The 15,297-nt window shown below is 38.7% G+C and overlaps 1 protein-coding gene and 1 pseudogene across 1 annotated transcript in view; both read left to right on the forward strand.

The window, feature by feature from the left end:
• The window catches only part of FAF1 (Fas associated factor 1), a 525,932-nt gene that overhangs the window by 467,683 nt on the left and 42,952 nt on the right, over window positions 1-15,297 (forward strand). The window lies entirely within an intron of this gene.
• On the forward strand, window positions 11,705-14,151 carry LOC115870146 (annotated as a pseudogene).

Raw genomic sequence — 15,297 nt, forward strand, 5'->3', positions numbered from 1 at the left:
CTTATGCACCCATTTGTCTTCAGCGATCGTATCATGGAAGTGAGCACACAATGATAAGATTTTTTGTTCTTTGATGCCTGATAACTGATCCCTCTGGCACCTCGTGATCACACAGGCTGGTGTGCTTCTTCCATGTGGGCTTTGTTGCTTCTGAGCTAGATGACCACTTGTTTACCTTCAAGTCTTTGAGACCCTAGATGCTATATCTTGTGATAGCCAGGCACCATCAGGATACACTGTTTTAGGTGAGCTTCCAGACTAAAACCAAAACAGACTAAAAAGAAAGGCCTGGCAATCTGTTTCCAAAAATTAGCCAGTCAAAAAAGACCCTGTGAATCTCAACAGAATGTTGCCTAATAAATGCTGGAATATTAGTTCTCCATGTTGGGAGGCACTCCACATAAGACAAGGAAAGAGCTGCCTTCCCAACATAGCGTCTACCTTACTGATGTAGATGGAGTAAAACTTTTAGGGCCTTCATTTGCTGAGGTGGTTACAACTAAAAAAAAGAAGTAACCATAGTTAAAATTTATTGGCAAACAAGTAAACGAAATATATGAAGTAAAAATCAAGGAAAATTAGAAATTGTGAAAAATTAAATAGAATGGTTGAAAATTGATATCCTAGGGCATTTTGTTGTTATTAGGTGCTTGTTCAGTCTTGACTCATGACAAGCCTGTGTACAACAGAACAAAACATTTCCAGGTCCTGGAATTATGCCCTCCTCATAATTGTTATGCTAGGGTATTAGCAAGCATATATAGCTTGGTTTGGGCCATTTTTATTTTTAGTAATCATTGACTTGGTTTTCAAGTTGATAGCAGTGAGCTATACTGGGAATGATAAATTGAAGAGGAATGGCTTTGCATTCATTATCAAAAGGAATATTTTGAAGTTTATCCTGAAGTATGCTGTCAATCAAAGATTAATATTCATATGCCTACAAGGTAGAACACTTATCATAAATATTTTTCAAATGAATACCTAAGATAAAGAAATTGAAGATTTTATGACCTGCTGCTATCTGAAATTGATCAGATTCAACCAGGATGCATTGAGAATTACTAGTCATTGGAATGCAAAAGTTGGGGATAAAAAAGATCAGTAGTTGAAAATTATGGCCTTAGGAAATTACAGACACTACCAGATTATAATTCTGTAAATTATAATATAATTCTGTAAATCAAATGAAGTTTTCATTAGAGAATCCTTTTTGCAGTAATGTAGTTAACTGTAAACACACACCTCATCAGATGAACTACTTAAATATCAAGTTGACTACAGTGAACCCTCGTTTATCGCGGTTAATCGGTTGTAGACCCTACTGTGATAAATGAAATTCCACGAAGTAGGATTCCTTATTTGTAAATCAAATATTTTCATAGTTAGAGCATAGAGGACATGAAAAAACACCCTTTAGTCACCATTACACTCATATTACCCAATTTATTAAACGAAAAAGGGAAAATACAGTAAAACATTTTGGACGTTACAATTATCATTTATTATTTATTATATTAGTTATGGCATCAAGCGTGTACAGTATGAGCCAATCAGTGGCAGTAATGACAGAGCATGCGCTGTTATGCAAAAAACGCGATAGAGTGAAGCCGCGGAAGTCGAAGTGCGAAGTGGCGAGGGTTCACTGTACCTCTATGGAAAGAGACCATAAAGGCCAAAGTACAACTTTGAATACTTCCCACCTGAATTTAGAGACTATGTGAAGAATAGATTGGATGTACTGAACATTAATGACTAAAAACCATAAAAAAGATGAGATGGCATTCAGGTCATCAGAACAGAAGGCAGTAAAAGGTCATTAAAAAGGCAGGGAGGAGGGGTGAGGGGGAAACAAAATGGGTATCAGCGGAGGCTCTGAAACTTGCTTTTCAACGCTGAATCATTAAAGTGAACAGAAGAAATGATGGAGTAAAATTACTGAACAGATTTTAAAGGGCAACTCAGAAGACAGTATTACGATGAAATGTGCAGACCTGGAGTTTGAAACCAAAAGGGAAGAATGATAAAGGAGAGGATTGATTAAAACAAAATAACTAAAAGACAAGATACTATATATAACCATCTCCCACACACTGCCGTTGAGTTGATTTTGACTCATAGCAACCCTATAGGACAGAATAGAACTGCCCCCTTAGAGTTTCTGAAACAGCAAATCTTCACAAGAGCAAACAGCTTCATCTTTGTCCTACAGAGTAGCTGTTGGGTTTGAATTGCTGATCTTGGAGTTCAAGGCTCAGAGCTTAATCTGTTGTGCTACCAGGGCTCCTTATATTTAATAAAAGTTACTAAAATAGGGATCCGCTCCAACTCATGGCAATTATATCTATAACAGAACAACATATTGCCCACACCTGATACATCTTCTCTATCTTTGGTATGTACACGATAATCTGTACATAAATGTTCATATGTGGCTTTAGTTATAGTTACTAGTTATCTTCAACTGGAGAAGGGATAATCAAGTTGTAGTAGTACACTGATACGATTTAAACCTCTGGAGGAGTTCTTGTAGGACTCGAAAAACTGACTTGAAATTTTACATGAAAAGGGAGTAAAACTGGAATAACGGGCAACAATTTTTATAAATAACAACACTAAAGTTGGAAGGCTCGCACTTCCAGAGTTCAAGGCTTACTATAATCCAGACAGTAGAGTCCTGGGAGAAGGAAAGACCCACACGTGATAGTCAGTTCGTGATTGACAGTGATGCAAAAGCCATTCAGTGGAGTAAGGAATATTTTCAACAAATGGTCCTACAACCTTTATATCCATTTTTTAAAAGTCTTCAACCTATATTTCACATCAAAGCAAAATTTCACTCAATGAAATGAAATGTAAGATTTAAAATCATGAACTTGGACAGGCAATGATTTCTTAGCTCTGACACCAAGAGTAAAATTCATAAAAGAACAAGTAGCTAAATAGAATCAAAATTTAAAGCATTATCAAACTTAAAAACTGCTGATCTTCAAAAGACACTGTTAAGAAATTGAAAAGATAAGCTTCAGACTGGGAGAAGATCATATGACTTATGTCCAGAATACATAATGCCCACTGCCATTGACTCGGTTCTGACTCTTAACAACTCTAAACGAGAGAGTAGGACCGCTCCGTCGGGTTTCTAAGACTGTACATCTTTACTAGAGCAAACAGCTTCATCTTGTTCTTCAACATGGCTGGCAACCGCCCAGTGCTTTACCCACTGAGCTCTCAAAACTCAATATGAAAATAAATAACCTAAGGTAAAAAATGGACAAAACATCTAAACAGATACTTCACCAGAGAAGTTAAGCAAAGGACAAATAAGCACATGAAAAGATGTTCTTTGTTACTGGTTATTAGGAAAATACCATGTAAAAACTACAATAGACACCCTTATAACCATGGCTTTTTAAAAGGAAAACTGACAATACCAAGTATAAGCAAGGCTTAAGGAGCAACTGGAATGCTTATATGTTAATGATGAGAAACCAAAATAACATCCAGAGTACTACTTTGGAAAATAACATGGTATTTTCTTATGAAAATAGATAAATGCTTAATGTATGGCCTTTCACTCACATCTCTAATATTACACAAGTGAAATAAAAATACATGTTCACAATGGACCTCCACTCAAGTACTCCCTCAATGCAAGAACACTTTGTTCTATTAAACTGGCATTCCATGATGCTCACCTTCCCCACATGATGGCTGAAGACAAATGTGTGCATAAGCAAATGTAAAGAAAGCTGATGGTGCCTATCAAAAGATAGAGAGTATGGGGTCTTAAAGGCTTGAAGATAAACAAGCAGCTATCTAGCTCAGAAGCAACAAAGTCCACATGGAAAAAACACACCAGCCTGAGACATCTTAAGCACAGACATATCAGGCATCTTAAGACCCAGGGTGCAGAGTAACAATGATGAAGCATATAACTTTCCTCTAGTTCTTAAATGCTTCACCCCCACCCTCCCACCCCACCATCATTATCCCAATTCTACCGTACAAATCCGGCTAGACCAGAGGATGTACAATGGTAGAGATAGGAACTGGAAACACAGGGAATCCAGGACAGATGATCCCTTCAGGACCAGTGGCGAGAGTGGCGATACCGGGAGGGTGGAGGGAAGGTGGGGTAGAAAGGAGGAACCGATCACAAGGATCTACATATAACCCCCTCCCTAGGGGGCAGGCAACAGAAAAGTGGGTGAGGGGAGATATGGGACAGTGTAAGACATGACATAATACAACTTTCCTCTTGTTCCTAAATGTTTCCTCCCCGCTCCCACTACCATGACTCAAATTCGATCTTGCAAGTCTAGCTAGACCAGAGGAGGTACAGATAGGAACTGAAAATCCAGGGAATCCAGGGCGGATGAGCCCTACAGGACCAATGGTGAAAGTGACGAAACAAGGAGGGTAAAGGGAGAATGGGTAGGAAAGAGGGAACCGATTACATGGAACTGTGTGTGACCTTCTCCCTGGGGGACAGACAACCGAAAAGTGGGTGAAGGGAGACGTCAGACAGGGCAAGATATGACAAAATACCCATTTATAAACTATCAAGGGCTCATGAGGGAGTGGGGAGCGGGGAGGGAGGGGAAAAATGAGGACCTAATGTTGGGGGTTTAAGTGGAGAGAAAATGTTTTGAGAAACAATGTACAAATGCACTTTACACAATTGATGTGTGTATGGATTGGGATAAGTTGTATGAGCCTCTAATGTTTTAAAAAAAATTTTTTAAAGACATGACATAACAATTTATGTGAATTATCAAGGGTTCATGGCGGGAGTGGGCGGCAGGAGAGAGGGGATAAAATGAAGAGCTGATAAAAGGAAGGGCTCAAGTAGAAAGAAAATGTTTTGAGAATGATGATGGCAACAAATGTACAAATGTGCTTGACATAGTAGATATATGTGTGGATGGTGAGCCCCCAATAAAATGATTTTCAAAAACTTTGTTCACACAAAAATCTATACACAAATGGTGATAGTGGATTTATTTGTAGTTAATTATCCCTACAGAGAAGGGAGACCTACCTATACAGTGGAATACCATTCAGCAATACAAAAAAATAAATTACTGATACAGTCAACTACATGCATGAATCTCAAATGCATTATGCTAACTGAAGAAGCTATTCACGTGACATTTATGATTATATTTTTGTAACCTTCTGGGAAAGGCAAAACTACAATAGAATCACAGGTTACCAAAAGCCCAGAGATAGAGTACTAGGGAAGTTGTGTGGAGATGAGAGAACGCTTCTAAATCTTGATTGGTCAGGACAGTTATACAGTTTTATGTGTATGTTGAAACTCACAAAATAGGCATTCTAAGTTATGGATATAACTGTTTATAAACCAGACATAATCTTTTTAACCTGGAAAATCATTAAACAGCCTCTGCAGGGCCATGTAAGACCTAATCACACCATTGTTCTCTCTAGTTTCAGCCTTTTCCCTTTGCTCATTCTACTGTAGCAGTTGATTGCATTGTGATGTTCTTCGGGCTGGCCAGGCACAAGAACCTTTGCACTGCCTATAATATTTCGGCCATATGCACATGTCTACATGGATTCCTCTCTTCTTTAAGTGGTTGTGTACTAAGGTCTACCTGATCATCCTCCTTCCTACTAGCGCCTCTATTTTCCTCTCGAGCACTTATTACTATGTGAAAAACGGTTTCCCTGTGTCTGTTTCTTCTCTCTCCACCCTACTCAATTGTAGGCTCATATAGGAAGAACGTGCAATTTTCTATCATCTATAGTAATACCCAGAGCAAAAATGTCAGTAAAAACTAATGTTAGCTTTAGCCTGTTTAGCACATTGCTTCAGCCATCTGTAAACTGGTCTGATATGTACTCGTGGAAGCTTGAGGATAGTGTATTTATGCTTGGATTTATGTATAAATTATAAATGTGTGTATGCTAAACTGGTTTTTTATTCTACTCAGAAGACTGAATGTCCTTTGCAAGAGAATTTGTTTTCTGTTTTATTTAGAAAATGTTATTGTGGTGTTGTTATTAGGTGACATCGAGTTGGTTCCGATATGAGACCCTATGTACAACAAAACAAAACACCTGTTCTGCCTCGGCCTGGGCCATGCTCAATTGCTGTAGTGTTTGAGCCCATTGGGGCAGCCACTGTAGCATTTTATCTTATGGAAGGCCTTCCTCTATTTCACTACCCTTCTACTTTATCAAGCAATACCTTTTCAAGGGACTAATTTCTCCTAGTAACGTGTCCAAAGTTTGTGAGATTATGTCTCACCATCCTTGCCTCCAAGGAGCATTCTGGCTATACTGTTTACAAAACAGATTGCTTTGTCCTTTTGGTAGTTCAGTATTCTTCTCCAGCACCATAAATCAAGATCATCAGTTCTTTAGTCTTCCGTATTCACCTGTACAAGAGGTAATCAAAAATACTATGGCTTGGGTCAGGTGCTCCTTGTCTTCAAAGTAACATCCTTGCTTTTCAAGACTTTCAAGAGATCTTGTGAAACAGATTTATTACCCATTGCAATGTGTCTTTTGATCTCTTGACTGCTGCTACCATGAACATTGAATGTGGATACAAGCAAGATGAAATCCTTGACAATTTTAATCTTTGCTCCATTTATTATGATGTTACCTATTAGTTCAGTTATAAGGATTTCCAATTCTTTACATTGAGTTGTAATCCATATTGAATGTTGCGATCCTTGATCTTCACCAGCAAGTGCTTCAAGTCCTCCTCACTTTTTCAGCAAGCAAGGTTGTGTCATCTGCATATTGCGGGTTGTTAATAATTCCTTCTCCAGTCCTGATGCCCCATTCTTCTTCATAGAATCCAGTTTTTCTGATTATTTCCTCAGCGTAAGAGTGAGTAAGTATGGAGGTGAGGATGCAACTCTGAGGCACACCTTGCCTGATTTTAAGCCATGCAGTATTCTCTTGCTCTGTTGGCACGACTGGCCTTTGATCCCTGTACAAGTTCTGCATGAGCACAATTAAGTGTGCCAGAGTTTGTTATGATTCTTACAATCAAATGCCTTGGCATAGTCAGTAAAACACAAGTAACTATTTTTCTAGTATTTTCTGCTTTGAACCAAGAGCCATCAGACATTGGCAATGATAATCCTGTTCCACATCTTCTTCTGAGTACAGCTTGAACCTTGGCAGCTCCCTGTCAATGTACTGCTGCAACCGTTGTGGAATGATCTGCAGCAAAATTTTACTTACATGTGGTATTAATTGTTCGATAATTTAAACATTCTGTTGGGTCACCTTTCTTTGGAATGGGTACAAATATGAATCTCTTCTGTCAATTGGCAAGGTAGCTGTCTTCCAAATCTCTTGTCATCAATGAGTGAGTGCTTCCAGTGCTTCATCAGCTTGTTGAGACTATCAGTTGGTGGTCCTTCAATTCTTGGATCCTTATTTTTGGCTAATGCTTTCAGTGCAGCTTGCACTTCTTTCAGTACCTTCTGTTCTTGTTCATGTATTACCTCTTGAAATAGTTCAATGTTGGCTAGTTCTTTTTGATACAGCAACTCTTGTGTATTCTTTCCATCTTCTGTTGATGCTTCGTGCATCATTCAATATTTTGCCCTTAGAATCTCTCAGTATTACAACTTACTGGCATGAATTTTTCTTCAGTTCTTAGTAAGATATGCTGAACATATTCTTCCCTTTTGGTTTTCTAACTCTAGGTCCTTACATTTTTTTCATTAAAATGCTTTGTTTCTTTGGGGCCAGGACATGGCACCCCATTAGACTCTACTGGAAAACATTCATAAAGGTCAACAGGCAGACCTAGAACTACTTATAGGCTTTTCTTTTGTTGCTGTTGGTTTTGTTTTTGTTGTCTTGTTTTCTGTTTTCATTTGTTTTTATGTTTTGCTTTGCCTTGTTTTGGAACATATTCTTGAGGAGAAAGCAATGGGACCAATGGTTCTGGGTGGCAGCGGAAAGGGTAAGGTGGGGGAACGGATGTGGGGTACCAACAAACCCAGGGACAAGAAAAGAACAAGTGATCTAAAATTGATGGCAAGGAGGGCATAGAAAGCCTGGGGATGCTTGATCAAGGGCATTGTAGCTGAGAGGAATTACGGAAACCCAAATAAAGGCTGAACATGAGAGTGGGACAGGAGGAAATAGGGGAAAGAACTAGGCGGCAAAAGACATTTATGAAGGTGTAAATACAGGCATGTATATATGTAAATACATTTATATATAATGATAGGGGAATAGAACTATGTACATATATTTAGTTGTTAAGTATTAAGGCAAGCAGGCGGACTTTGGGCCTCCACTCAAGGACTCCCTCAATGCAAGAACACTTTATTTTAATAACCCTGCACTCTGTGATGCTCACCTTCCCTGACACGATGACTGAAGACAAAATGAGTGCAAATGTGATGAAGAAAGCTGATGGTGCCTGGCTATCAAAAGATATAGCATCTGGGGTCTTAAAGGCTTGAAGATAACCAAGCGGCCATCTAGCTGAGAAGCAACAAAGCCCACATGGAAGAAGCACACCAGCCTGTGTGATCATGATGTGTCTATGGGATCGGGTGTCAGGCTTCAAAGACCCAAAACAAAACAAAACAAAATCATATTGATGTGAATGAGGAGGAGGACAAAGTGGAGACCAAAGCCCATCAGTAGTCAATTGGACATCCCCTTTCAGAAGGGTCACAGGAAGAAATGAGTCAGGAAGGGTGCAGTATAGCAACACTGAAACACACAACTTTCCTCTAGTTCTTTAATGCTTTCTTCCTTCTCTCCCCCCACTGTGATGACTCCATTTCTACCTTACAAATCCAGCTAGACTAGAGCATGTACATTGGTACAGATAAGAGCTGGAAACACAGGGAATCCAGGACAGACAAACCCCTTAGGACCAATAATGAGAGTAGCAATACCAGGAGCGAGAGGGAAGGTGGGGAAAGTAAGGGGGAACTGGTCACAATGGTCAACATGAAACCCTCTCCCAGGGGCACAGACAACAGAAAAGTGGGGTGAAGGAAGACATCAGTTGGTGTAAGACATGAAAAAAATAATACTTTATAAATTATCAAGGGTTCATGAGGGAGAGAGGGTGGGGGAAGGAGGGGGAAAAATGAAGAGCTGATAAAAAGGGCTTACGTAGAAATAAAATGTTTTTTTAAATGATGATGGCAATATATATACCAACGTGCTTGACACAGTGGATCTATGTATGGATTATGGTAAGAGCCCCCAATAAAATGATTTTTTTTAATGCTTTGTCTTCTTGAGCTACCCTTTGATGTTATCTTTTCAGCTCTTTTACTTCATCATTTCTTCCATTTTCCCTAGCTACTCTACAATGAAGATCAAATTTCCTAATTTCTGATACTCACTTGGATTTTTTTTCTTTCTTTCCTGTCTTTTTAATGATCATTTGCTTACCTCCTATATAATGTTCTTGCTGTCCTCTTCTGTTATTAGTGTTCAGTGCATCGAATCTACATTTATGATGTTCTTGAAATTCAGGTGGATAGACAGAAGGTCATATTTTGATTCTCAGGGACTTATTTTAATTTTTACAGAATATGAACAATTGACATCTCTATTCCGCAGTCAGCCCTGGGCCTGGTTTTAGCTGCTGGTATTGAGCTTTTCCACGGATGTAGTCAACTTGATTTATGTGAATTCCATCTGGATAAGTCCATGTATATATTTGCCATTTTTGTTATTAAAAGGTTATTTGTGATGAAGTCGTTGGTGTTGCAAAGTTCTGTCATGCAATATCCAGCTTTGTTTCTATCGCCAAAGCCATACTTTCCAATTACCGCTCCTTCCTCTGTTTCCCGCTTTAGCATTCAATTTGCCAATAAATATCAATGCATTTTGATTGCATGTTTGATCCATTTCAGACTGAAGATGTTGATAATATGCTTCAATTTCTTCATTCATTAGCTTTAGTGGCTGATGCATCAATTTGATTAATAGTTGTATTAACTGGTTTCCTTGTATACAGATAGATATTATTCTATCACAGACAGCATTGAACTTCAAGATAGATCTTGAAATGTCCTTTGTAATTATGGATGCAATGCCATTCCTCAAGTCCTTGCATAGCAAACCATATAACTTTTTATTTAAAATTGGCCAATACCACTCTATTTCAGCTCACTGATGCCTAGGATATCAGCTTTATTTTTCAAGATTTGTAACTTGTGAATTCTTGGTTCCAAGCATTAGTAGATGTTTACAGCTGTTTCTTTCATTTGGAGTCATGCCTCATCAGCAAATGAAGGTCCCAGAGACTCTTTGAAAAGGCAGCTCTTCCTCAGTCGTGTTTTGAATGCCTTCCAACCTGAGGAACTCATCTTCTGATACTATCTCTGACAGAGTCCATTGTTCCACTACTATTTGTAAGATTTTCAGCGACTTATTCCTCAGAGTGGACAGCCTATTTGTCCTTCCTCGCCTGCTCTTAGACTGGAAACTCTGCTGCAAACTATTCACTTTAGGCGACTGCTGGTATCTGAGATACCAGTGACCTAGCTAACAGCAACACACAAGCCACCGCAGCATGACAAACTGAAAGACAAGTGGTGGTGGAAATGTAATTAGAAGAGTTTTTTACTGGGTTTATATGAAAACTCTAGTCTGCAAGTCCAGACCCAGTGGACCAGTTTAGACCAGAGGACTCCTTCAGACTCACCCAGAGATACTCTGTAAACCTCCAACAGAAACGCTCATCTGAGGTCACCTTTTATTGAATTAACAAATTGGAACATGTGCAAGTATGATTGTCCATTTAAAAACTATCTATCTGAGACCAAAAAGTCAATAATTACTCTACATAAAATATGGGGGGAAAGGGGTGTGGCGAGGACAGAAACTGCATTACTAGAAATGGAACAATCAGAATACAAAAAGAATGTTAACACATTGTGAAAACTTTAATGCTACCAAACATTTTGTAAAAAAAAAATTTTGGTTTGGTTTGGTTTTTGTTTTCAAGAAAGAATCCCCTACTTTCACGGTGACACACCTGGGGTCACTGTGAGTCAGAATCTAAACTTCAGTGTCTGGTTTAGTTTAGAGTTTCACTGTCCAATTTTACTTTTAAAAAGTCCAAGATCAGTCCCTATTTCCAACTTATACAAAGTTACTTTCTTTTATTACAAACTTAAAATGAGATACTTGTTTAGCAAGCCAAATTGAACAAATTTAACAACGGTGTTTTACTGTGACTGCTGTTCAAGCACGGGTGTTCTTTATGCCATTGTCTACATTGTTTGCTTATACAACGCCTTTGCTGTTAGTGTATTTGAAACTGAGCTACTGATATATTTTTGTTATTTTTGGCCAGTAAAGCTCTTCGATGTTTAGATCCCAAGGTTATACATTCACCTCACATCTCTTCATTGTTTTCCACATCGGTCCACTGGTGTGGGATATCTGAAGTCTGTTTTCATTGTAGAGAAGGCCCTGGAAACATGGTACATGGAGGAGCAGGCATTGTCTGTGCAATGAATAGGGTAATGAGCTACTGTTGTTTATTCTTCTACAATATAATTGGTTGAGTTCAGAGAGTAATGTAGCATCTGTTGTTATACTGTGCAGGGATATGCCAAAATAGAACATGAGCAAACAGGTGGATTAAAGGGGGAGAACAAAAAGAGAAACCAGGAAATGTCTCAATAAATTATGATTTAAAGTAGGTGCAAAGGGAGTAATCATGCTGATAACAACACCAGCAGTACCTGTCATCTATCGAGCACAGTGGCACAGATGCAGTGTGAAGTTCAGTGCTAGGTACTGCTCATTCACTGAGTGTTTCTCTGGTGTCATCATTTGCTAAGAGTTTTATAAACACCACTACATTTATGTAGTGAAGAAAATATTGCTGGACTTATTTCTCACATGAGGACACTGAAGTTCATAAAGGCTGTCCATTGCCTAGGGGCTAGTTTTTGAACCTCTGTCTCTCATTTCCAAAAGCCTGGGTTCCTTACATAACAATACATTTGTTTAAAGAGTAAAGTTTTTATTATTGTGTTTTTTTAATTGCCATCTTAGAAGTCAAAATAGTAGTTAACTTTGAGGGGAGATATTTTGATGCTTTTAGTTATGGTGAATACTAAATACGATTGACTGCCAGAGAACAAACAAATCTGTGTTAGAAGAAATGCAGCCAGAATACTCGTAGGTGAAAGAATGGCAGTACTTCATCTCACATGCTTTGAACATGTTATCAGGACAGACCAGTCCCTAGAGAAGGACATCAAGCTTGGTATAGTATAGGGTTGGCAAAAGACAGGAAGAATACACTTAACAAGATGGATTGACACAGTTGCTATAACAATGGGCTCAAGCATAGGAATGAGTAAGGATAGTAAGGGTAGTATTGGACTGGGCAGTGTCTCATTCTTTCATACATAGATCAATTTAATCAGAACAGGCTTGGCATCACCTGTCAAATAACTGTCCAGGAAGGGGCAGAAAGACTTCTGAGATGCTTCAGGGGGTGTGGGGGGAGGACCAGTTATATAAGTATGTTCACTTTCTGAAAATATATCAAGCTGTGTACTTAAATCTGTGTATTTGATATTTATTTTATACTTTAACAACAACAACAAAACCTACAAACAACTACAAAATATATACCGTAGGAGGACAAAGATAAGCTTTATACAGGGTAACTAAAAAAAATTTTGCTAGTAGGGTTCCAGTTCATACATGCACAAGTTTATTTCAAACAAAATATGCTTAGACATGTCTCTGAGATTAGTGATGGCTTTAGACAAGCTCTCTCAGTAATATACTTGTCCTAGTCCCGTTAGAGAGCCTTCAAAGAAAGGCTCAATAAGCTCTCTGGGTTCTGAGGTTATCAGTGTATTAGGTTAGTTCAAGTCAAAGCTGAGAGGTCAGCTCAGAAGCTTATAGTCACAGTTTGGGGGGATTCTCAGTGATTAAATTATCTGGATAGCTTTTCTCAAGGACATGGGTTGATCATAGGAGCGTTTATGAAATTAAGAAAATTGAAAACTGCATTGGTGAGAAACAGTTCAATAAAGCTATGCTGAGAAAGAATTTTTTTCTATCAAGACAATGCCTCTGCTCATTCTTTGAGGGTAACAGGGGCAACCCTATGATAATTTTATTGGGAACCATTACCCTATCCACTCTACAGTTCTGATCTTACCCCTTCAGGCTTCGCTTGTTCCTCAGATTGAAAGACCATTTAAAAGGAAAATGCTTTGAGTCCAAGAGTTCAAAACTTTAGTTTTGACATAGAGTAAGAAAAAATATAGAATTCTTTGTGAAAGGATCAGAGAGAAGAAAATAATACCTAACTGTATAGACCTACACAGAGGGTATGTCAAGAAACAGTAGATTCACATCTTTATATTTGTTTAATAAATAATTCTTTTGTGGTTTTATAACAATACTTTTTTATTTAACTTGATACCCAAAAAGCTATACTTCTATAAAATGTGCACAGGAGTGCAGAGAAGTCTGCAAAACAAGAGGCTAAGGATTTCATTAGTAATAAACCAGTTCACGCCAAAGCCTGTGGAAGGAAGCCTCTCTGTTGGGTCCCACTGCCTCTCAGGCTGAGGAAAAGCTTCTAGGTACCACCAATCAGACCCCCAGCCTCAGAGGGGCAAAGGAGACCCCAACAAGCCATGGGGCAAGCTGTCCTCATGTCTTCTTCGTGCAGACCTGCTGGGAAGAGCACATTAAGAAGCACCCAGACTCCTCAGTCAACTTCACTAAGTTCGCCAAGAAATATTCCAAGAGATGAAAGACCATGTCTACAAAGGAAAAGTCCGAGTTTGAAGATACGGCAACAAGTGGAAAACTAGGTTCCTCTCAGAGGTGACAGGTAGTGAACACCATCACCATCAAAAGTGAACATCCAGGCCTGTCCTTTGGGAATATTGCAAAAGAATTAGATGAAATGTGTTCTGAACAATCAGCCAAAGATAAAAAACAGCCCAGCTAAAGACGAATTATGAAAAGAATATTGCCTCACACCATGCCAAGGACAAAAGTGAAGCAGGAAAGAAGGGTCCTGGCAGGCCCACCGGTTCAAAGAAAAGTGAACCCTAAGATAAAGAGGAGGAGGAGGAAGAAGATGAAGACGAAGAGCAAGAGGAGGAAGAAGTAGCTGTCCTGTGATAATATATAGAATATGCGTGTGTGCTCAGGCAATTGTTTAGCTAAGAATGAGAATTCAAGTGCAGCTCAGTATTAGCTTAAGTATAAGAACTGTACCGAATTGTGTGTAGCTGATAAGATTTTCGGTAGAAAAAATACTTTTTAAATATGCCGGTTGTAGCTTTTTGAGGGACTCTGATCTTGAATGTTTCTAAAATATTTAATGATTCTTAGTTTCTTAACTTATGTATAGTAGCACAGAAAACTCCTAGGAAATTAGCATCAATAGTAAATTTGGGGGGTTTTAGGGTGTTTCATTTTGGTTGTTTTTGTGTGTGTTTTTTCATTTTGTACTAATATTTGGAAATATGCAGCTAAAACATTATCATGTCCCCATTTCTAAACCTCATATCCCCATATGAAAAATTAGAGTGTGATAATAGCTGTCCAGTAAAATCACTTCTGCGTCTGATATTCTATACAGATCTTCTCTTTTATAACAAAGGCAGTCACTAACTGAAGCCTATTGTATGTCTGAAACCACACTGAGAAATATATATCATGTATGTGGTGGTGGTGGTAGTGGTGGGTGCCATCAAATTGGTTCTGACCCATAGCGACCTGAGGCACAGCAGAACCAAGCACTGCCTGGTCCTGAGCTATCCTCATAGTTGGTCCTATGCTTGAGTTCGTTGTTGCAGCCATGGGTCAATCCATCTCTTTGAGAACCTTCCTCTTTTTCGCTGCCCCTCTACCACGCATGATAACCTTTTCCAAGGACTGGTTTCTCCGACAACATGCCAAAGTTATGTAAGATAAAGTCTTGCCATCCTTGCCTGTAAGGAGCACTCTGGCTGTACCTCTTCCAAGACAGATAATTTTGTCCTTTTAGCAGTCCATGGAACTTTGAATATTATTTACTAGCACCGCAATTCATATTTATTGATTCTTCTTCAGTCTTCCTTATTCAGTGTCCAACTTTCACATGCATAATGAGGCATCAATAATACCATGGCTTTGGTCAGGTACACCTTAGTCCTCAAAGTAGCACTGTTGCTTTTCAGTATTCTAAAAAGATTTTGTGCAGCAGATTTGCTTAATGCAACTAGTCTTCTGATCTCTTGACTACTGTTTCCATGAGCATTGATTGTGGATCCAAGCAAGACA

This window comes from Echinops telfairi, unplaced genomic scaffold, assembly GCF_000313985.2.
Source record: "Echinops telfairi isolate 266 unplaced genomic scaffold, ASM31398v2 ScPeMD7_443;HRSCAF=831, whole genome shotgun sequence".
Lineage (NCBI taxonomy): Eukaryota > Metazoa > Chordata > Mammalia > Afrosoricida > Tenrecidae > Echinops > Echinops telfairi.